General features: G+C 43.0%; 1 long non-coding RNA gene across 1 annotated transcript in view; it reads right to left on the bottom strand.

Annotated features, from left to right (window-relative positions):
* LOC141145899 (uncharacterized) overlaps nt 1-22,381 on the bottom strand; it is a 259,470-nt gene that overhangs the window by 108,560 nt on the left and 128,529 nt on the right. The window contains exon 2 of the long non-coding RNA XR_012244694.1: nt 20,046-20,148. This is a non-coding gene — a long non-coding RNA (uncharacterized lncRNA). The remainder of the gene's footprint in view (nt 1-20,045; nt 20,149-22,381) is intronic.

The following is a 22,381-nucleotide window of genomic DNA, read 5'->3' as shown; positions in this document are numbered from 1 at the left end:
TTTTTCTCTCTCACCCCCCCTTTGATGTATGTGTTGGGGGGTTGATGGTGGGGGTGTGGGATGCCGCTCTGGGGGGCTCTGACCACCGATTTTACTTAATCTCTGCCTCGCGAGATACAGGTCTTAGGGTGCCACCCACGGGTGGTTGGTGGCGTCCGTGGGCGGATCCTCCGCTCCCCCCCCGCCCTATATACATGTATATGGTGGGTTTAGCTGAATAATCTTTCTACACACAGGAACTAATATAAGTGTTATAGTTATGTGCCCTTAGGCTAAATACCTGAATCTTATCCACAAATTTAGTTGGATGTTCCCAACTGTTATCATCAAAAGTAGTTCATAGAAATGGGTTTCTATTATTTTGATAAATAGGTAAAGACAAACACATTCACAAGTCTGAACCAACTGGCCTTATATATCTGATGAGATTTAGGAATAGAGGCTTTGTACCAGAAGGGGAATAACAAACATAGCAAGGTTTAGTTCACAGTCCCTTACCCCACCCATGTACTTCTGTGTTGCGGTGGGAGTCATTTCAATCCCACCCAGAAGATATTATCCTTATTCTTATAGGAAAAAGTTGTCGCTTGATTCACAAGCGGATCAAATGTTCAGTGTTCGACATATAATTTTTATTTGCCTGATTCGCTGTCGGGACCACGACTCAGGTCCATTCGTCTCGACCTCCCCCCCACGATAGGACGGGCACTGTTTGTGCCTAGCACGTGATATTTCACGCAGTGTTCTGCGTTAGCAGACTCACTAGTATCTCAGACACATATTATTAGGTGTCTTTTCCTTTAGTTTTTTTTTTTTTTTTTGTTCTTTGTTTTTGTTTTGTCTTTCCCCTTCTCTTATCTTTATTCTTACCAAATTGCCCTATTCCTTTCTCCCCCTCCCCACACTTGGGTATTCACTTTTTTATTATTTTGCTCAGTACTGCTCTCCACTCTGCAAACCTTCCTCCCTTTTTTTTCTATAACCTATAGCACCCCAGCATGGCTCACACGGTGACCTCACACCCGCAGGTGAAATTGTGTTCATATAATGTAAATGGGCTTAACATTGCCTCCAAACGTGGGCAAATTCTATATCAGATGCACAAAAGACAGGTTAACGTGCTCTTACTGCAGGAGACCCACTTCCAATCTGACTCCACTCCTTCCTGCTCCAACAGATACTTTAATAAGTGGTTCCACAGTACCAACCCGACACAAAAATCTAAGGGAGTATCTATTGCATTTCACAAAACACTCCCTATCGAATTGCTTGACTATATGACAGACCCACAGGGCAGATACGTCTTTGTAAAGATATCCCTTTGGGGGACTAAATTTACAATAGCCAATATTTATTTACCTAACACACATCAAGTCCCTTCAGCCTTGCAGTATTTAAAGATTCTGGCAGATTTTGCTGAGGGTAAACTCATACTTGGAGGGGACTTCAATACTCCCCTGGATCCATTATTGGATTCCTCAGCATCCCGTTCCTCTGTTTCCTTTCCTAAACTGCGGGTTCTAAAATGTGCCATATATAACATGCATCTTGTTGATGTATGGCGGATACTATATCCGGAATATCAAAACTACACACACTTCTCCAGCGTGCATCATTCCTACAGCCGTCTAGATTACTTTTTAATAGACCACGGCTGCTTAGACTGGTCCCCAAAATGTGACATAGATCCTATGGTTTGGTCCGACCACTCACCAATATCCCTGGCGCTTGCGGTCCCTTCTACCCCAATAAAAGAATGGACCTGGCAGTTAAATGACTCATTACTAACTGAACCAGGCTTCGACGCACAGATAGCAGAGACTATAACTAACTTTTTTGCGGACCACAGCTCTGACGACACTTCACCACCGATTCAATGGGAGGCATTAAAGGCGGTCTTGCGGGGTAGATTTATCCAATTGGGCGCTCGCCTGAAAAAAGAACGCTCAGCCGCAATAACTGCGGTGGTACACAAACTCAAAACGCTTGAGATTACTCATAAGCGTTCCCCCACGGCAGAGGTGCTTGCGGAGGTTTCTACCTCTCACACTCAGCTTAAGGAACTATACGAAGCGTCAGCATGTACATTTGCGAACAAACTAGCCTTTCACCAATACAAATTTAAAGATAAATGTGGTAGTTCGCTAGCTCGCACCCTACATTCCAAACAACCTAACACCTTTATACCTCACATTCAAGACAGGACCGGGAAGACTGTCTCAGCGCCTGCCGAGATGGGACAGGTATTCCAAGACTTCTACCAATCCCTATATAGCATACCTTTGGCAAACCCCAATGAATCTACATCCGGTACAGCAGAAACACAGGCATCATATATTGCACAAACTGCACTTCCTACTTTAGATGATGCAACGATAGAGGATCTTGAGGATCCAATATCGGAAGATGAGGTAGCCCGCGCCACTGCATCTACCCCATCTGGAAAAAGCCCGGGCCCTGATGGCTTCACCCCAAAATTCTACAAACAATTTGCCCCCCTCCTTACCCCCTTCTTAACAAAAGTGTTTAACTCCATATCTGAGAGCTCGGTATTCCCGCCGCAAACACTAGAGGCTCATATAACCCTCATTCCAAAACCAGACAAAGACCCGACTATTTGTGCCAATTACCGACCCATATCACTGATAGGAGTAGATCTAAAGATATATACGAAGGTGCTAGCTAATAGACTACAACCATTATTACCCCGCTTAATACACCTAGATAAGGTGGGCTTTGTGAGTGGAAGAGAGGCGAGGGATAACACCCTGAAAACACTTCTCATTACGAATTACGCTCGGACACATAATGTCCCATTGTGCCTCCTTACGGTTGACGCAGAGAAAGCGTTTGACCGTGTCGACTGGCAATTCCTTCGCCTCTGCCTACAGCAGTTAGGCCTAGGCCGGAACATGATCTCCAGAATAATGTCCCTCTATACAACGCCCTCCGCTAGGATCAGACTAAACGGTTCCCTATCTCCAAAATTTACTATCCACAATGGAACGAGACAGGGGTGCCCCTTGTCCCCCATTCTCTATGTTCTAGTTATGGAACATTTGGCCATTGCCATTAGAAACAATCCGGCTATCCATGGTATTAATATAGGCCCTATACATACCAAAATGGCTCTATTTGCAGATGACCTACTCATGTTTGTCACCCAACCGTATCCCTGCCTGCTATTATGCAAGAATTTAGGAGATATGGAAATGTTAGTAACTTTAAAGTTAATCATAGTAAGTCAGAAATTCTCAACATCTCACTTCCAAAGGCGGCTCTCCAACAGCTCTCAGCCTCCTTCCCCTTTAAGACAAGCTCTACTACTATTCGGTATCTGGGAATCCATATTCCAACAGACGCATCCCAACTATTTTCCAGTAACTTTACCCCTCTACTTCTCAGAACACAAGCAGATCTGGCTTCATACGCGTCTAAACAGCTCTCTTGGTTGGGTAGGGTAAATGTCTTGAAGATGGATGTTCTCCCTAGATTTCTATATCTTTTTCAAACCATCCCCATATATATTCCCACCTCGTTCTTTCAAAAGCTTCGACAGATTTTTTCCAAATTCATATGGAAGGGAAACCGCCCCAGGATAAAATATGACACAATGACCCTCCCGAAGGTCCGGGGGGGGAGCGGGGGTCCCGGATGCTTTTACGTATCATAAGGCGGCGATACTCACACGTATCGTAGACTGGTTTCATCACTCCTCCTCCAAGCTGTGGGTCCAATTGGAGGGGCATCTCACTGAGGGTGATCTTTGCGCCCTGCCGTGGACTCCTACGGCGCAGCGTAAGGACAGTTCATTCTCTACGGCTCTTACTCGGCAAACCCTTCGGATTTGGGATCATCTGACTTTAACTGGTAAACTATCTAAACAACAGGGCCTAATGACACCTCTCTTTGGAACTCCGGCTTTCCCCCTGGCAGTTCACAGTAACAGATTTGGACCATGGAATAGGGATAGTCATAGACGCTTAGCACAGGTTTTACGAGCTGACCCATCTCTGAGAACAGACATACCCCCCCCAGACGAACAGAGGGCCCCCAACAATGTGGATACAGAGGGGTCAATTAATGTCATATGTACGTACTTTCTCCTCCATCTCTGAGATCCTGGCTGACCCATCAGACTTTGACGAACTACTTCTACAATCAGACCCGCCCGCCCACGTAGTATCATTGCTGTATCCCATACTACTAAACATATCTGCCCCAGACCTTCCAACATACACGCAGAAATGGGAAATGGATCTACAACACTCCATCTCCCCTGCTGATTGGCAAAAAAGCTTTATACTGACACATAGGATTTCCTTAGCGACTAAGTCCCAAGAAAAAGGATTTAAGCTACTAACGAGGTGGTACAGATGCCCAGCGACTATCCAATGGTTCAATCCATCCTTGTCAGATACCTGCTGGCGGTGCATGTCCTCTAGAGGGACAATGCTCCACATCTGGTGGGAATGTCCTCCAATCAGGAAACTTTGGCAAAAGGTCTTTGATCTATACAGCAGGCTGATGGCGACCTCAATTAAACCTACTCCAGAGATAGCCCTACTATCTCTGCTCCCAGGCCCCCTCAAAACGATTAAAAAAGATATATTGCGCCACTTTTTAGCCGCAGTCAGGACAGTGATTCCCCGCCACTGGAGAACAACAGTGGTACCCTCTTTGGGCGACTGGGTTGTGGAGATGGATCATATTAGAGATTTGGAACGTCTGTTGGCGCAGGAAATGGAGAAGGAGGAACAATTTTCCATCACCTGGACCGCGTGGGCAATGTTTCGTTATTCCGACGACTTTTCCATATGGGTCAGAGATGCCCCATTACCATCTACTGGCTAGCCATGCTGGGGTGCTCCACACTTTTTTCATACTCCTTTGCTTTCTCTCGCAGTGATTCTCTCATCCCTTCTTTTATATATTTCTCTCTCTCTGTTTTGAACTAGGTTTTCTTAGTATGTGAACAAAGACCATATACCCAGATTAGTTTAACGACATAAATACTTTATATAAGTGAGCAAAAAAGGTCCCGACAGCTTATCATGTAGGGGGAGTTCCCTCTGTCATTACCAATACGCAAAACCACATGAGTAAACTTATATTGGATCCCACGCATATAACACACTGCCCATGTGTCTAAAGACCTTTGTTTACAATGTGATATTTTGTTGTTTAACCAGAGACTTTATGTCAAACTATATACAGATGCTCATATATGGTATAGATGTATATCATTATTTTCTTCTTTTATACACAATTCATGTATTCACGTGATGTAAGAATTCAATGTAGCAAACTTTTTCTCTCTGTTACATTTCCATTTGTATTATGTTTCTCTTTTTTCCCTGAAATAAACTAAGATTGAAAAGAATGCGCCTTACATTTGTGGTCATTGGGAAGAATTCCCCCCCTTACAGATAGCTAAAAAAATAAAAATTTGGTGTCAAAGGTTACTTATCTGAGAGGCAGAACTCACGTATTGATCAAGGATCAAGGACCTAGCAACCTCTGTAGGAACTTTAGGGCTCCACATAACCCTGGTTGAGAAACCCTGCCCTAGAGGAACACTTGAAATAAATTTCAGGTCCTGGGAAAACCCTTCTAATACCAATTTATTGGGCGACAGTGGGGGAAAAAAGGGTCTGCCCCCTATACAGTGGTGGTCAAAATACCACCCTTTCAGATAGGTAAAAGATAATTTGTGTCATGCCACTGACTGTCAGGCTTCGGAACTATGCAGGCACTAAAATATGGAGTTCAATTAGCCACAGCTCAAGGAACCCCTGACAACCTCTAGAGGGAACCAGGGTTGGGAATGGCTGATCTAAATTCTTCTTCTTCGTTGTCTGATTTTCACATGCAACTTTTGACTTTACATCAAATAGCAGTGTCATCTAGAGTTCATAACCAGTACATACTCCGCAGTGAAACCAGTAACATCTCCAATCTCCTAAAGGAGCGGCCTTACCCCCTTAACAACCTAAGATTCAATACAAGCATATACACTATTTGGCCAAAAGTATGTGAACACCCTTCCAAATGAGTTCAGGTGTTTCCAGTGAAGAGTACTGTAAATGCTACAGCTTACAAAGACGTTTCAGAAAATTGTGCACTTTCAACCTTGTGACAGCAGTTTGGGGTGGTTGATTTTCTGTTCTAGAATTATTGTGCCTCTTTACAAAGCCAGGTTCATAAAAACATGATTTGAACTCCAGAGGCCTGCACAAAGCCCTGACCTCAACCTTCTTAAACACTATTGGGATGAATTGATATGCGAGTTGTGAGCCAGGTCTTCTGATCCAAAATAAACATTTTTTTGTATTATAGTGTGTGTGCATTACTTTACTGTGGTTTATTCACCCATGGTTTTGATGGTATACCATAAATGCACTGAAAAATTCCAATACAAATGACTGAAAGGCATTGCAGGTGTGCTTTCAAACATGATCCTGTTCTGGGACATTGAGAAACACTTAAGCAAATCCCACAGCTGATAATTATAATTTTACACATTACATTAGAATATATTTTTTCTAGCTTTGTAACCTTGATTAATGATCTCTTTACAGATGATGTATGATTAAAGCTTACTTAAATCAAGCAGGGCTGCTATGCAAATGTTTTTTAGCACAAATAACTTTTTATATCTGCTAGGTAATATTCAAAAGGTAAATTAAAGGAAGTGTGCTTTGTGCGCCAAGACTGGAAAAACTGAGTTCAAGGACTTAATTTATGTAATTTCAGCACTGACGTGGGACAGCATTTCCAGTAGTAGGACTTCCTGTGGAAACAGGCTTGTCCCAAGCTACTTTTGTTACTATAAAGATTTGCATCTGTTATTAGGTTTTCACCAGAGTTTGAGTTTGAAGAAGATATGAAGAGAATGCTGACACATTGGAGATGATTGAAGGACAAGTATTTTCTTTCCAGGCAAATGGAAACTTTGAGATCTATAAACCTGACCTCCTACTTTAGAATCCATGTAGGAAATGAGCATCCATACTTCCTCTGTAAAAACAAAAGTATTCCTAGAAAGAAGGAAATTATTTCCTTTACTGTACCAAACAAACATCTAAAATTACTTTCCTGACTAATTACCATAGTTTATACATGTAATCGTGTTTTGTGTAAAGGAAATTACATTGTTCCACACTTAGTAGGAACAAACGATAGGTCTCCTCTCCCCTAAGCCTCGGTTCACACCAGAGGCGGCACGACTTGCAGGTCGCCTCACCGAGGCGACCTGCGCACGACTGCCGGGGCGACTTGCAAAACGACTTCGGTATAGAAGTCTATGCAAGTCGCCCCAAGTCGCCCCCAAAGTCGTACAGGAACCTTTTTCTAAGTCGGAGCGACTTGCGTCGCTCCCCTTAGAACGGTTCCATTGTACTGAGCGGGACGCTACTTGTCAGGCGACCTAGGTCGCCTGACAAGTCGTCCCAGTGTGAACCGAGGCTGACAGAACAGGGATTTGTGTGTTTACACACACAAATACCCGTGCTGGCTCTCATGCACATGATCACGTGTGGCCAGCGGCGTTTGCGCCTGCCGGCTATGCGCATCGGGTCCCCTGCCGTGAAGCGGGCATGCTCATTTTGCTCAGCCGTGCCATTCTGCCGCAGTATATCTGCGTGAGGCGGTCAGCAAGTGGTTAAAAAGATATTTGGCAACCCAATTTTATTGGTATGGAATTCAAAAGTCCCAGTGGTAGGAATAACATGTTTATTAATTTAATAATACTGTGATGAAAACCAGTATGGAATATACAGAAGATCATAGAACACAGAATTCACTCTGTAATACTCTGGGCAATCCAGGTTAAATACTAATCAGTTGTATTCTGGTTGTTCTTGCTTTCTGTTACATTTATTGCACGAAAGCAAGGACTAGCTCTGGGTTTACTAAGAACTCAGGTTCAGACTAAATTTCACTTCTTTGGAGGCTTCGATTCAATCCGAACCTCCAGGACGTTTGTTTGGAATTATCCATGTAGCACCCAATACTTTAGGTAGGTGCTAGAAGTAGGATTTTTGTAGTGCAGGTACATTAAATCAGGCCTAGCTGTAAGCTAGGCCTGTTTGTTTTGATCTGGCTGGTGACTTACAGATAGCGTCATCTTTAGATTACATCCCTTCTGCTTCTAGAGGGTTCTAGAAGGAAGGAGGGGAAGAGAGGTGGAGCTGTCTGGGGTGTCTCAGGGAGCCCTGACTGATCCTCAACTAGGATTGTCAGGGGACAGGCCTCCTTGATACACCCAGGGTCAGCCCAGCTGGGAAGGAGTTATCGGGTGGAAGAAGCTGGAGATGGAGCACTAGGTTGTCAGAGCCTTTATGGCACTGCCCAGTCTGGGGGGGCGACCTTGGGCCTGAGGGGTTCCGGTGCAAGTCAGAGCCTTCCTGAGAAACAAAGGAGGATCTGGACAGGAGGCACAAAGAGGAACTGAGAGACAGCGGGAGCTAGTGTGGCCTGGCAAGTCCCTAGGAGGCATCCCCCGGAGTGCAGCCAGGAGGGCTGGTGAGTGACAGGCACAGTTGGGAGACCTGGGGAGGCATGCCGGAGCAAACTGGGAGAGTGCAGTCTGAGATGGATGTAGAGCCAGCGGGAGAGACTGTGGTGTCATGGGTGTCATGACTGGGAGCAGTAGTCCACCAAAGTACAGCTCAGGGGTGGATCCAGGGGGGGGGCAACGGGGCATTTGCCACCCCTGAGAAATTTGTTGGGGGCCTGGCAGGTGAGAGAGCGGGCGGCTCCGCAGGTATCTCTGCGTGCGAACCGGGCAAACAGTCAGCTCGTGGTTTGCGAGCAGTCAGCGTGAGTTGTGGGCGGGCGGGCCGGGCTGCCGCATCAGTGTGTGGGCGGCTCAGCGTGAGAGCACAGCCGGCCAAGCACAGCTGGCCAATCAGCTAGCCGAAGGACGGGGAGCAGAGAGATGAGATCATCTCTCACCGCCCTGCATCCTTGCAGTAACCAAGTTCCGCCCTCACTGTGCAGGCAGCGTGAGCAGCAGAGAGATTGCATTATCTCTCTGCTGCCTGAGTCTGGGACACAGCAAGAAACAGACAAAACACCACCTTAGCAGGCAGGTGACTATCCGCAAATTGTGGCAGGTGATGTGGCAAGTGGACAATCCGCAAGGTGTGGCAGGTGACGTGGACAATCCGCAATGTGTGGCAAGTGACGTGGCAAGTGACAATCCACAAGGTGTGGCAGGTAACGTGGCAAGTGACAGGTGACGTGGCAAGTGGGCAATCCGCAAGGTGTGGTAAGTGGAGAATCCGCAATGTGTGGCAAGTGACATGGCAAGTGACAATCTTCAAGGTGTGGCAGGTGACGTGGCAAGTGACAATTCGCAATGTGTGGCAAGTGATGTGGCAAGTGACAATCCGCAAGGTGTGGCAGGTGACGTGGCAAGTGACAATTCACAATGTGTGGCAAGTGACGTGGCAAGTGACAATCCGCAAGGTGTGGCAGGTGACGTGGCAAGTGACAATCCACAAGGTGTGGCAGGTGACGTGGCAAGTGACAATCCACAAGGTGTGGCAAGTGACAATTCGCAACGTGTGGCAGGTGACGGTGGAAAGTGACACACTCGGGGCTTCCACTGATTCTGCATTATGGTGAGTTGAACCATTTCATTTTATATTACAATGTAATAATAGAAATAATGCGCTTCAATCATCCTGACACCATAACAAGCATGGTGCAGTGATGAATGAAGCGCCAACATCAGCCATTTCCCAGATAAATTGCCCACAAAAAAACGTATTTCTGACAGTGCCCCTCCCGAGACAAGACTCTGGATCCGCCCCTGCAACCTGGCCTGTATGATCTGGCCTTGCGGCCCCTGCTGGGATCAAACTGGCCTGACCGGAAGGGTTGCTCTCTCTTCCTAGATGTCTATGGTAATAGACCTGATTTTTACCTTTGACCCATTTGATTGCCTCTTCTAGGGTCTTTCCGAACAACATTTTGCCGTTTTATGGAATGTTGCATAATGCTTGTTTGGATGCCGCATCTGCAGTCCAATGTCGGAGCCACAGCATCCTCTTTGCGGTTACTACGTGTGCCATCAGTCTTGCTAGTAATCTTACCAGATTTATGGAAGACTCAGCTAGGAAAGCCTTTTGTCAGGTTGAGCTGCTCCAGAGCCTCAATGACCTTTGCTGTCTCTACTCCAGCCCGCAGTGCTGTCTCCACATTCACGACCCAGAGCTTTAGGGCCCTTGAGACCGATGTTAGGGCTATGGATGGACGACAGGCTGCTCCAGCCACAGCACAGATCTTTTTGAGATCGGAAACTGTCTTCCTATTCATTGAGTCCCTAAATGTTTTGGAATCCTCCAGAGGGAGGGAGACATGTCTTGCAAGGCGCTGTAGGGGTGTATCAGAGCAAATGAATGGATAGCGTTTAGCAAAGCGATTCTGGATTCTTGCATTACTTTCTGGCTTTTCTTATTCATCCTCCATTAATTCCAGGATCTCCTTCATGAATGGAAAGGAGGGCCCCTGCTTCCTTAAATTTGGAAAAAATCTTTTAACCTTCTCTGGAGGTTTAGAGTCCTGATCCCATTCTATGGCCTCTTTTATGGCAGTAACATATGGCTCAATCAGATGGAAATCGAACAATTGCTCAGGCATGTCCTTTGCTTCTGACGGTGAGCCTGATAAGATCTCACAGATCCTTGGAGATTTTTGGCCTTGATCTGTGGAGGTACCTGCTTTGGGCATGTTTCTAGAACAGGCAGCGCTAGGGCTAGATGTATGCTTTCGGCCACTGTCTCATGGATATAGTCATTAACGCTCCGCGTTTCTGCTTCTTTCCGTGGCCACATCTTTCATGCATTCGCCACATAGAAGTTTCCCAACAACAGCAGGTGCTGTACAAGCCCAACATAGGTCATCTGCTGGCCTCCCAGTCTGTGTTTGCTTCTACTGCTGGAGATTTACTGCAGCTTAGACCCCGGGGAGATTGAATTTTCTGTTTGGAATGAGAACCCGGTGGCAGGACATCTTGCTTCAGTAACGTTTTTTTTTAGGGCTTCTGCTCCTAAAAAAGATTAAGCAACACATCACTCATGTGTGTAGCACTTTTTTATACTTCTAGTCCCCCCATAGATCCCCCTACCTTCCGCAGATCTTCTTGTGGCGAGGTCATGGCTAAGGACAGAACAAAAAGAAATTCTTTTAGTACCAGAATGCATCTGTAATTATCCTCTTCCCCTCCCTCCCTTCTTCATACTTTTTTTTTTTTTTTGTGCACTGCCCCCTTAAATTGTCGGCTATCTTAACTGCAGCAACCAAGCTAGGAATTGCAGGATGACAGAGAAGCCAGGTGCAGCAGTTATCGGACACTTCAGCCAAACCTGTCTGGAGAGAAGAGAGGAGAGATAGAGTAATGAACTAGCGTACAGGCATTGGGATTCTGTGGGGACCACGACACTACCTACCGGATTACACAGACTGTCATCCATGGCACCCAGCGCCACCGCTGCTGTGGCTTCCAGTTCTATAGTGAGCCGATAACCCTGGCAACACATGGCCACTCCCGCTAAGCTCCATCATCCAATACCTGTTCATCCTCCAGGAAACATGTTGTGTTGTCTAGGGGCTGCTTGTGTCCATGAATCACAGATATCCAACCTGGGTCATCTTCAGTGACAGCTGGCCCTTTGATGTTATGTAACAGGACATTTGAATTTGCAGAGAGTCTAAACATTTTGGAACATTTTCTACCAGAATGAAAATAAAAACAAAGAAAAAACCTACAATAACACCAGCCGCTAAAATGGCTTCCTATCAACTCTTGTCTTAAACAAAATGTTTTCAGCTGCTAATAACCCCCTTTCAGGTGGACTAAACCTAACAATTTTTCCACCTGAACAAAAAAATAACATGAATGAATAAACAAATAATAAAAATAATAAATGTAACACATAAAAATAAGAGGAAAAAAAATTATAACAAATCATAATAAAAATAAATAAAAAATAACAATCCAGAGGCTTATCCTTGAAAATACTAAAAATATATCAAGGTCCGCTATAATATTCCAAATATGAAGGCCAAATCTCTGAAACTCACATCTAAACCTTATTCATAGCAAAGAAACTAGAAACATCTTACCATCCATGCAGCTCACTAAAGGCTGCTAACATTGTTTCCCCAAGTGCTATATTTGAATAAACATGCGGCTACCTACATTTTGAGTTTATGCAGCTGTTCTACATACTGATGCCTTTCCTGTCTCAAATGACTATTTTTGGTTTGAAGTCTCAGCATCTGGGTCTTAAACGGGACACGGGTTTGATTACTATGACCTCTATGCCTTGGATTGCTACCCCATCTTGCAGAATAAACTTCATAACGCCTTGATGTAGTTTTAGGGTAGTGCGATTTCCTTTGCATATTATTAGCCACCAAACAATATTTTGCGATGTGACCCCCCACCTTTTACACAAAAAGCACCTGAGAGCTGGTCTCCCTGCATAGGCCCTTCCCTGAGCATATGGCGATGGAGACTCACATTGCTGCATAACATTACTATGATTGGAATGAACAGACTTTACACTTTCATTGTCTGAGGAGTCACTAGCAATGGACGTATCAGAAGTCTCCACTGTTTTAACTCCTGAATCAATTTCAAGCGCAGTTATCGCACTTTTATTTAAATATTCCTCATTCAAATATCCAACATTGATTCCTACCATAGCAACAACACTTGCAGCAACAAGAGCATTTGGCTTTCCTACATGTCATTTCAGAGCTTTTATCTCTGCTAAGCACTGAGCATGTGTGGAGAATAACTCCATTATGGCAGACTGGGCTTCATGTAATTCCCCCCTAAGAAGTATTATAATACGCTCATTCTCAGCCTCTCTTTGATTCAAAGAGGCAATACAACTTTCTCTTCGTTTACACGTTTCCTCTAATTCATTCATTTTCTGTTCCTATACACATTTCTCAGTCACCAATTGTTCAATGTTATCACAAACATTTGCATCTGCCTTTGCAACCATTGTTAATATATTCTTAGTTACACTTCGTACCTGCTCCAATAATTGCTTTCTTCTCAGTATACCATTGCCTTTCTTTTCCTATAGCAATGCCTCTAATTTTCAATAACAGGCATACAACATTGGCCATTCTCGCTTTTTTGCCTTTCTACGAAGAAGGTTTATGTTTTATCTCATCATTATGAATATTACATTGTCTCAATACATCACAAAATTGTTTGGTTAAAGCGTTTTCTGCCACAGTGTTGAAAATTACACAGGCATGTTTTTTAAGGAACATTGACTTGCTAATTAGGTCCATACTGAAGGTTGCTTAACCAGTCTATACACAGCAGTTGCTTACGCAATGCACACACAGATAAACACACAGATAAAGCTGTTTACAAGCTAGCACTGACTTGTAGTTCCACACAAGACATGCACTAATAATCAATGCCTTACTATCTCCTTAATACCACTGATTTTAGTCCTCTTATCTCAGATCGCAGGCCACATTGGAACAGAGAGCTATTTCACTCTCATGTGGAAAAATTAAATAAATTAATTAATTAGATTAAAAAAACAACAAAAAATAAATTAAAAAATATATATTTCTCTTACTTTCTCCTCAAAGATGTCTGGTTTACCCTGTCAATCTGCAGGCTATATCAGTTACCCAAGGGTGATCATCCCCTCACTCGCCATCACACATGACCAGCTACACAGGCCTAAAACAATTTGCATCAGCAATACAATAAACGTTAACACATACACATATACCAGCCAAAAATCTCACCAGGTTTTGCGCATCCATTTCACTGATGAAATATTTCATAGAACTTTCAGGACCACTTAAGCAGGGCTTCAGAATTCACAAACCAACGCAAATCTTGTCCACAGTAGAGAAGGCTTTAAGTTCTGGGTCTAGTTGACTCCTTAGCTTATATCCTTAGCACACAAAAATACATTAGGGTTTGGATTCTGTGCAGAAATAAACTCCACCTGCCTTCTGGGGTGGCCTCCTAATGTTAGCTATGAAAATAAACACACTGCTGAGTAAAACGACGTCTTATTTATTTCCTAAGGAAATAGGAAATGCTAACATAAAAACACTAAAGGAAAATATTACAAAGCATAAAACAAAGATCATCAATGATACTTATCGTAAGGCAGTCCTCTAGATATTGTCTCGTCAGCTGGGCTCAAAATGGCAAAAGAGAGCCATGAGGCTAAGAGAAGCAAGAGAGCGATTTCCTCTCTGTGAGCACTTTTCATTCGGACCCCGCCATACACCACACCCATCTAGTCTCCTATGCAATCAGGAAAGAGATAAGAATATCTGTCCTCCAGGAAAAATGCTGTGTTGTCTAGGGGGCGGCTTGTGTCCATGAATCACAGATATCCGACCTGGGTCATCTTCAGTGACAGCTGGCCCTTTGATGTTATGCAACAGGACATTCACATCTCTTCAGGGGGTCTTCCTCTACCCTTATACCTCCATCAGGAGGCCTGTGATGAATTCCCATTCATAATTCCTTGTTAAGAACACCCTGCTGGGTCAACTTGCAACTTCCAACTTAGGCCACTTGGCTGTATAAACCAGGAAGTGAAACTCCAGAAATATGAGGAGGACAGGGATTTATTTATGCTGGCAGAAGGTGGTCCTGAGGGTTATTGAGGAACAGTTAACCCATAGGGTGCTTACAGGAGGACAACCAGGAAAAATGATTTCCTGTGTCGCTCTGAGGTTCATCGTGGTTGTAACAATCTGTCAGTTTAAGCGAATCAGTTTTGAGTGTGTTGGTGTCGGCCACTTTAAGCCTGCTTTTCCAGCAGGCCACTGCATACAAGAGAGTGATAGCCACAATGGACTCATAAAATGTCTTCAGCCTCGTTTGGAAGATGTTAAAAGACCTCAGTCTTCTCAAAAAATAGAGGCGGCTCTAGCCCTTCCTATAGAGCACCTCATTGTTCTCGCTCCAATCCAGCTTATTATCTATGTGCACCCCCAGATACTTATAACTCTCTACTACATTCACATCCACTCCTCGGATGGAGATTGGGGTCATCGGTGCCTTCCTCCTTCTCAAATCCACAACCAGCTCCTTTGTCTTTGTCACATTTAGATACAGATGATTATCCTAACACCACGAGACAAAGTTCTCCACCACAGTATCTTTACCATCGCCGATTCATCCCACTACCATAGAGTCATAAGAAAACTTCCGAAGATGGTAACTGAAATCAGTGGTACAGACAGTAAAAACAGAGAGAAAGAGAACTGTCCCCTGTGGAACCCCAATATTGCTGATCATCCTATCTGATACACAGTCTTGCAAATGCACATACTGCACTCTTCCTGTTAGGTCGTCTACAATCCATGACACAAGGGAAACATCAAACTGTATCACTATTAGCTTCTCGACCTCTATCTGTTACCATATTGCAGCAGCATAAAAATTATGTGGCATTAGCTACACAAGACGTTGTGCTCATAAATACATGCGGTGCATTGTATTAGTAAAAAAAAGCCCTCTGTAGGTCTAATTAAAATTTTATAAAATGGTCAGTTGGTGTGCACCTACAACCTGGATACATACAAAGAAATTCTTCTGCTTAAAAATGTGTATTTACTCCAATAACTTATTTTTACAGCAATGCTTTTTTTGTTTTATGGATAGAATAAAAAAATAGTTTATGTACTCTCCACTAGAGTTGCATAGAAGCAATCATTCATAATAATGAAATAATATTTTCAGTACACTCCTACAGCACTGGAAATGTGAACTATGACACTGTCACTTCCCACTTATGTCCTGTGTCAGTTATTTGGAGACTGAGTATCTAGACAAAGAACCAGTTGCCTTGTACATACTGTATGTGTAAGGCATCACAGAATTACCCATTAATTTATATAACAAACCACCCAAGACATTTATTGGCAGTTTCTATTAGGGATAATAGCATTACAACCTTCCAGCAACTACTACTGTTCCCTAAACAAGTCTTGTTTATTGTCAAGACTTGTCAGTTTCCTGCTTCACCCAATTCATAACCCAGATATTTTATATAATGAGCGTCCATTAGTCTTCCTAGTGCAGAGCTATCATTTATACACACTAAATGCTCATCACTGGTGCAGGAAATGGACCTTGTGAAAAGGGTGAGGCCTGATTCTGCAGAACTGCAGCAAATGAAATTGTGCACAAATCACAGTGTGCTGAAAATGCAGCACATAATTGGCCATGGCACCATTCGCAACATAATTATCTCGCAAGAATGCCTGCCATAGACCAGAATCATAATATAAATCTCAGGTCTGAGTTGATATTTGATAAGGGCAATGCAAGTAAGCCCTAAGGGATTATTCTCAACGCTGTTTTTTCAAAACTACACCATAGCTAGCACAAACCTTATAGGGCATGCAGGGCATTTCCATTCACAATATTCATAATGGTGTGTGTAGCCCTAGTTTGTAGGGGTAATGAGAAATGACCCTCCCCAAACAGGATATTGTAATAAACCTGTAGGTAAAAAAGAGAACCAGAATCTTGCTAAGTGGAAGTGTGGGTTTGATAATAAAGTTGGCAGTGCCTCTACCTAGGACAGGGCTTCTGTGAATAGAGGGGATTCCCTGCATGGGAAATTAATCAGTAATCTAAACAAAGTAATTGGGAGCAGAATAAAGAACTACTGCAACCAGCATTAAACATCAACCACAGGCATATACAGTATCTCACAAAAGTGAGTACACCCCTCACATTTTTGTAAATATTTTATTATATATTTTCATGTGACAACACTGAAGAATTGACACTTTGCTACAATGTAAAGTAGCGAGTGTACAGGTTGTATAACAATGTACATTGGCTGTTCCCTCAAAATAACTCAACACACAGCCATTAACCTCCCTGGCGGTATGATTATTTCAGATTTTTGATGCTGAAAGAGGTACAATTATTTTGCACAGAAATTTGGCGTTTTATATTGTAAGCCTGTAATTCTTAGGAATAATTCACTTAAATCTGTCTAGTAGACATCCTGGGGATGATAAAGTTTGAAAAACTAAATCAAAAATTATAATATAATAAATAACTATAAATAATTATAACAAATAATAATATAATAATAATAAAAATTATTCAATAATGTAATCAAATCAAAAACACTGAAATTTGCTCAGTTGCAGAATTGTCGCTTTCGTTACTTTTAGTGTTTGATGACGGATTTCCCCACATATCACTCAATTCTGCAAGTGATTCTAATTTATTATCGCTGTTTTCTAGCTGGTCTAAAACTACTTTTGATGTAAAGGGACGGTTTTGGTTGCTATGGACAATCTCCAGTTTCCAGGCAGAAAGAACAGTTTTTATAATATAAAACTGCATGCAGGACACTGGACAGACCACTAGGGACAAAGAGGATGTGTAATTATTTGATACAGTACTGTAATCTGTAAGTATACTGTATCTGTACTCTGTTTTTTACTTTTTGAATTTGGCGCCGAACTCCGTCCCCGTGCGTCACAACGCTTGCAGGGAACGGAGCTCGGCACTGTGAATCGAGTGAGACACGGTGGCTCGCAGATCACAGCGGGGAGACATTGCAGGATCCAGGGGACAAGGTAAGTAACCTCTATAAGGATCCTGCGATGCAATCCCGAATCTGGCTCGGGGATACCGCTTTTGGTATTGAAAATCCACCCCGAGCCAGACTCAGGAATACCGCCAGGGGGGTTAATGTTTAAATTGCTGGCAACAAAAGTGAGTACACCCATAAGTGAAAATGTCCAAATTAGGCCCATTAGCCATTTTCCCTCTCCGGTGTCATGTGACTTGTTAATGTTACAAAGTCTCAGGTGTGTTACATTTTGTGTTATCGCTCTCACTCTCTCATACTGGTCACTGGAAGTTCAACAAGGCACCTCATGTCAAAGAACTCTCTGGGGATCTGAAAAAAAGAATTGCTGTTCTACATAAAGATGGCCTATGCTATAAGAAGATTGCTAAGATGCTGAAACTGAGCTGCAGCATGGTGGCCAAAACCATACAGCAGTTTAACAGGGAAAGGTTCCACTCAGAACAGGCCTCGCCATGGTCGACCAAAGAAGTTGAGTGCACATGCTCAGCATCATATCCAGAGGTTTTCTTTGGGAAATAGATGTATGAGTGCAGTTAGCATTGCTGCAGAGGTTGAAGGGGAGGGGGGGTCAGCCTGTCAGTGCTTGGACCATACGCCGCACACTGCATCAAATTGGTCTGCATGGTTGTCATCCCAGAAGGAAGCCTCTTCTAAAGATGATGCACAAGAAAGCCCTTAAACAGTTTGGTGAAGACAAGCAGACTAAGGACATGGATTACTGGAACCATGACCTGTGGTCTGATGAGACCAAGATTAACTTATTTGGTTCAGATGGTGTCAAGCGTGTGTGTCGGCAACCAGGTGAGGAGTACAAAGACAAGTGTGTCTTGCCTACAGTCAAGCATGGTGGTGGGAGTGTCATGATCTGGGGCTGCATGAGTGCTGCCGGCACTGGGGCGCTACATTTCACTGAGGGAACCATGAATGCCAACATGTACTGTGACATACTGAAGCAGAGCATGATCCCCTTCCTTCAGGGACTGGGCCGCAGGGCAGTATTCCAACATGATATCGACCCCAAACACACCTCCAAGACGACCACTGCCTTGCTAAAGAAGCTGAGGGTAAAGGTGATGGACTGGCCAAGCATGTCTCCAGACCTAAACCCTATTGAGCATTTGTGGGGCATCCTCAAATGGAAGGTGGAGGAGCGCAAATTCTCTAACATCCACCAGCTCCATGATGTCGTCATAAAGGAGTGGAAGAGCACTCCAGTGGCAAACTGTGAAGCTCTGGTGAACTTCATGCCCAAGAGGGTTAAGGCAGTGCTGGATAATAATGGTGGCCACACAAAATATTGACACTTTGGCCCCAATTTGGACATTTTCACTTAGGGGTGTACTCACTTTTATTGCCAGCGGTTTAGACATGAGTTATTTTGAGGGGACAGCAAATTTACACTGTTATACAAGCTGTACACTCACTACATTACATTGTAGCAAAGTGTCATTTCTTCAGTGTTGTCACATGAAAAAATATAATAAAATATTTAAAAACATGTGAGGGGTGTACTCACTTTTGCTTTATATTCGCTTTATATAAGAAAAGATTAAAAGCAGTACATACATTTAATGTACAGATTTTATCTGCAAAGGGCACGATAGGAGTCCTGGTGGAAATGTGCACATATATCGGGTATATAAAGTTATTTATTGTAATTTCAAGGTGAGAACAAAACAATACAGAGCTTATTGGGCATACCCAGGCTCGGTCACTACAACTACAAAACTAAGAAGAAGAAAAAAAAAGAAATAAAATTAAAAATAAAAAGACAATCTTGACCCACTAATTATCTTCTAAAAGGAGCTTCAACCTGGGGTCACACCAATTCTTTGTGGCTGGAGGGCACGAGAGCTTCTGTCTACCTCTTTAAGGCAGTCCTGACACACTCTTCAGGCCATAGTGCTGGAAGAGGATTTTCTATACCTTGGGTTGGCTTTCTGGAGCTTCTCTCACAGTATATTTCTGTCAGTAGGACATACTTGGCTCTTTAACCGAGGGAGAGGCCTGTTAACGCCTGAAAGCACTCTTTCAGTAGCAAAATACCTACCTGTCTAATGACCCTGACCTATAGGAACCATGTGGAACTTTGTTATGCAGTAAGCTCATAGTGCAGGGCCGCTGCAATACTGATATTTAGTCAAGTATAATAATAATGAGACATGAACAAGGGAGTAGCTATCTGATAGAAACAGGAAATGGCGCTTGATGCAGGGTTTGCAGCTATGGGCATGCTGGCATGCACCCTAGCCCATGGACACCCTATCTGTAAGCCGCTGGCTTATTAAACAATTTTCCTCCACTCTTCTTCCTACCTCCAACTCCTGGCAATCGTCTCATTCCATTTCCAAAATGGCCACAAGGGCAGTGCTTGCCCCATGTGAGATCTATCTACTTCACCTGCTCAGTGTAATGCATCATTCCCTTGGATGTAGACACTTAGCTTTGACTTCCACAATGGCCACTAGGATGCATACTGGAACACAGTGCAGCCACGACCGATCTGAAAGGAGAAGCAACACACAACTTAAAAGGACATTCACTGATAAATTCCAAAAATATAGAGAACATACTTGTCTTGGAAATGCTGCATCACAGTTCCATGGATTCACTCACTTCTTAGAAAGCAGGACTTAGACAAGGAAAGCACTTCTGAGGAAAATAGCCCTGGCTGCACTGCTGAATGTGGGGCCACTTAGCAGACCAGACCCAATCCCTAATTCTTAACGGCACCCCCATGCACTGGAAACAGCAGCTGAATTTCCTGTGCTTGGAACCTCTTCCCAGCATAATGTGAGCCTAGCCTTCGAGCAAGCAGGTTAGAATAGTTGCTATAGTCTTCTTTGATATATTAGTATATTGTGATCATATCCCCTTAACTCTCTTCTCTTCTCTTCTCTTCTCTTCTCTTCTCTTCTCTTCTCTTCTCTTCTCTTCTCTCCTCTTCTCCAGAGCTAATAAGTGTAATCTTTGCAATCATTCATAGATGGGGTGAAGTACTCTCATAGCTGGGGTCCTTGAGCTCCCTTATTAATTAAGTTGCCCTTCGCTTAATTTTTTCTAGTGCAAAGACATCCTTCCTGTGCATCAGTGAGCAAAACTGAACTGCATATTTAAGATGAGGCCAAAGTAGTGTTTTGCAAAGGGGTAGAAATATTGACTTATCTTTTGAAAACATCCCCTTATTAATATATGAGTACTCTGCTAGCTCTGTTATCTGCAGTTTGTCATGAGGGAGCAGAGTGACTACTCTGAAACGCGTAGAATGACGTGAACCAAAGATAGCCTGAAAGCATTTTAGTCCATTCCATATATGTGCTGCAGTTGCCTCTTTCTAGTCCTCAGCCAAGCCATGACCTGTTAACATGATGGCAGGTGGGACTTCCCCAGCCCCACCCAACAATCTGTAAACCCAATCCGCATTGTGTCAAACCAAAGCACCTGGTAATTACCTTTAGTGATCAGTGTGCCAGTGATAGATTATCCTATCTGTCCTTTTAATCACTGAGTACCCTACCACCAGTATCTGTCTCTTCTTGCCTATATACCTGCTCCCATTCTTTCTGAAACAGTCTATTCCCAGGTTGCACAGGAGATATCTGTTCCAGCAATGCTACTTTAGAATTGATATTGTCCAACTGGGCATATTTATTGAGACATATCAACTCAGAACTAGCCTCTCTAACACTTTCCCTTTACCCCATCATGTGAATCTAAATGTAAACCAACGACCTACTCCTGGATACTGCACTTCAATATCTCCACCCTCCTCTATACTTTCCCCAGCCAGCACTTGATGGTTAAGATTCAAACTCCTCTCCAAGTTGTCAATGCAGTGTTTGCAGTTGATTCTTTAGATCCAGTGTAAAAAAAAAAAAATGACAGAGCATAGGTAGAAGACAGAATTTACAAAAAATGACTATATTGTATACAACATACATTACAGTAAATCTCCCCCTAAAAAGGACTTCATCTCCTTCATTTGTAACTTTTTTTTTTTAGAAGATACTTTTCATGAACTGTTATTATTGCTTTCTACATTAGAAAGAAGTAGCAATATGCCCACAGTAATGTGACTGTCTTACATCAGAAATGGCATTAGTTAAGATGAAAAACGATGTATTGCCTCCAGATAGCCTTTTCTGAGAGACATGAAGTTCTGATGAATATGCTGATGAGATGCAGATGCAGTTTCTAATTGTAGTGCAGGGGCATCTCACCCTAGGAAATAAAACCATGACTATGACATTAGATCATGTAAGTCAGAAAAAATTCCTATACATCTTCATGCCAAAAGGAAAAATTTTAATGGCTTGGGGTGCATCATGATTGCTTTTTTTCTTTTTTTATGGATATTTTATATAGTTTTTGTATTATTAAAGGGAAATAATTCTTCCCACAAATTGTTCACTCATAACACTAGTTTTACATTGCACTGTGGATTTTATGTGTTTAGATCTTTTTATTGATTTTCATTGAAATAAATAACATTACAAAACATCTACAAACACATATAACATTTCTGCATCACCAACTACATAGAACATATAACATTCCTAGAGTAGACATACCACAAAGATATTTAAAATGTCATTTAATATATAATTATTCCTTAATCTATTAAAAAAAAAATGTTTTTTTCTTTTTTTTTCCTTCTTCTTCCCTTCCCTTCCCTAAATTTTTCTTCCGCTTGCTCTCTTTTCCCTTCCTTCCTTCTCCCTACTCCCTTTCCCTTA

Source organism: Aquarana catesbeiana, linkage group LG05 (genome assembly GCF_042186555.1).
Source record: "Aquarana catesbeiana isolate 2022-GZ linkage group LG05, ASM4218655v1, whole genome shotgun sequence".
NCBI classification, from domain to species: Eukaryota; Metazoa; Chordata; class Amphibia; order Anura; family Ranidae; genus Aquarana; species Aquarana catesbeiana.
The sequence above is the reverse complement of the archived record's forward strand: the minus strand, read 5'-3'. Positions and strand labels throughout refer to the sequence as shown.